This window comes from Propithecus coquereli, unplaced genomic scaffold (genome assembly GCF_000956105.1).
Source record: "Propithecus coquereli isolate 6110/MARCELLA unplaced genomic scaffold, Pcoq_1.0 Scaffold127, whole genome shotgun sequence".
Classification (NCBI taxonomy): Eukaryota; Metazoa; Chordata; class Mammalia; order Primates; family Indriidae; genus Propithecus; species Propithecus coquereli.
The window spans coordinates 997,227-999,800 of NW_012136858.1; the positions used below are offsets into that span (position 1 = coordinate 997,227).

Here is a 2,574-nt window from a genome sequence, read left to right on the forward strand (position 1 = left end):
CTCATGGCAAGATTTTCCTTACATAACTCATGCCTGCTACTTTTTAACTCTTAAATAACAGAAATTTTACCTTAAGCAATATAGTTATTCTTCAAAATTGCAGTATACATATTTTTAGCATCAGTATGTTATGTAAGAATAGTAAATTCTAGAATAATGTGGCAGATATTCTTGGACACATGCATACACATTATGTAGTAAATTATATTCTGTACTTTTGAAGTGTAGCTAATTTAAAAACTAAAGTTTCCATTAAATTTGTTTTTATTTTTTATTAAATAATGATTTTTTAATCTCAAGGTTTATGGTTTAACTCAAATACTTTTAAAGTTCTATAACCTATTACATGATAGAATAACATATTTCCTCTTCAAGCTTATTTCTTTTTAATGTGATACAATACACAAAGGTATTACTAAGAAGGCTAGAAGTGCAGTTTGAACTCCTTAAGAAATTTAACTGAGTATGTAAAGTAAGCTTTCGGTAATATAAATCTGGACTTCAGGCTAGAGAGAGATTTTAGAGCAGCCAGCATTTAGGTGGCAGTTGAAGGCAAGAGAATAATTGAAATCACCCAGGTACATTGTAAATAACAAAAAGGGAAAAGGCATGACCATTTTGTGAGTAGTTACAAATCTCAGTATTTAAAGGGCAGGTAGGGGAAAGTAGCCAGTGACAAGAAACAAGAGTCAGAGATAGAAAATGTACCAGGAGGCGAGCAATCCTGGAAGCCAAGAGAGAAGAGAATTTCAAGAGAATGTTGTGGTTAGTATCAAATATTACAGAAAAATAGAATAAGGGCTTAAAAATAGACCAGTGGGTCTGGCAATTAGTAAACCGTAATGAGAACAGTTTCAATGATGGGGCTAGAAGTATTATGACTGACGATTAGATGGAAGGCAATAAATTGGATAAAATGCATAGACATATTCTTTTCCTCCTAAAAATTGATAGAGTATGGCAACTTCAAGCCAGGAGGTAGTTAAAATAAAGATTTGGGGGTTTGGTTATTGCTGTTGTTTTTTCTCTTTTTAGAATCATGCAGAAATATTTGAGTACATTTGTGTCGAAAAGCAAAGATGTCAGTGAAGGAAGAAAGATAGAAGTTACAGAAAAGAAAAAGAATAATGAATGAAGCAGATCCCTGGTTGAGGCAGGTCATGGGCCCTTGAGCACATGAGGAATTCTGGAAGAGGCTGCGAGAATATAAATGTTTCCTTAGGTCAGATTGTTCCTTAAATGGGAGGCAGAAAAGTGGGAAGTTGAAGGCATTCTCACTTGATGGTTTCTATTTTCTGTGTAGACCAGGAGTAAGAGAGAGTCTTAATTCATTTGTTAAGCACTTGCTAATTGCAGAACATGGTGCTAGGGACTTGGGATACAGAAAGAAAAGGATAATTATGGTTCATCAGTTTCTGGTGCTTATAGTCTGTTGGAGAAGACAGATATCAAATAATTAAAATAAAGAATGATAAATGTTCTAATGAGTAAGTATTGGGTACTATGGGAAATCAAAGAAGGGACCTAACCAAGTGTAATTAGAAGATAGTCTCTTTAAGGAAATGGCATAATCTGAGACCTGAAAGTTTTGGAATCACCCAGACAGATACTGAGGATATAAATAAGGAAGTAGGAATTGTATCTGTCACAGCAGCATGTGCAAAGTCCCGGACACTAAAAAGAGCATGGAAGGTTCTGAAAGAAATCAGAAAGGAATTCTTCAGAATAACTGGAGCAGAGGGTGCAAGAGTAAAATTGGTGAATGTTCATGGCTGTACAGAGGTATGAAGTAGGCAAATCTTAAAAGATGTTAAAAGCCACACTGGCAACAGAAAACCAATGAAAGGTTTTACTGAGAGCAGCTGCTTCAGGGCAATACTGAAGCATTACCTGTCAAAACATGATGATCAAGATATTAGAGTGGTCTTTTCTAGGTAGATATAACTGGTGTAGATGGAGAGGATTTATTATATTCAAAAAATATCTAGGAGAGTAACTTGGTGATTGACTGCAGGTTAGGAGATTTTTAGAAGGATGAAGAATCGTTCCTAGATTTATAGATTTGGGTCAGCCAGATAGATAGTGATGCCATATTTTGAAATGGCAATTACAGGAGAAGGCACATACTTTTTTTTGGGTGGGGGAAGATTCTCTTTTGGAACTGTGAAATATGAAGACTTTATCAAACAGCTAGGTAGCTGTTGGGTTTACAAGTATGAAGCTCAGGTGAAAGAACTGGGTTAGTTTAATGGATGTAGAAGTCATCAATATACAGGTATCATTTTAAGCCAATCCGTATAACTTACTATTTCATCAAAAATAAAGAGTTATATACATATATAATTGCATATAAATTATGAACAATTAGAGAAGATAAAATAATTCAGCAAAGGTTCAGGGTACAAGAATAGCAGAGAGAAATCATTGTGTTTCTATATGTTGGCCATGAACAATCTGAAAAGGAAATTAGAAAATAATTCCATTTACAATAGTGTAAAAGAAACTTACAAATAATTTTAAGCAATGATGTGAACAACCAATATGTTGAAGTCTATATGAATTTGCTGAAAAAAA

The 2,574-nt window shown here is 34.1% G+C and overlaps 1 protein-coding gene across 1 annotated transcript in view; it reads left to right on the top strand.

Annotated features, from left to right (window-relative positions):
• The window catches only part of DOPEY1 (dopey family member 1), a 145,369-nt gene that overhangs the window by 25,945 nt on the left and 116,850 nt on the right, over positions 1-2,574 (top strand). The window lies entirely within an intron of this gene.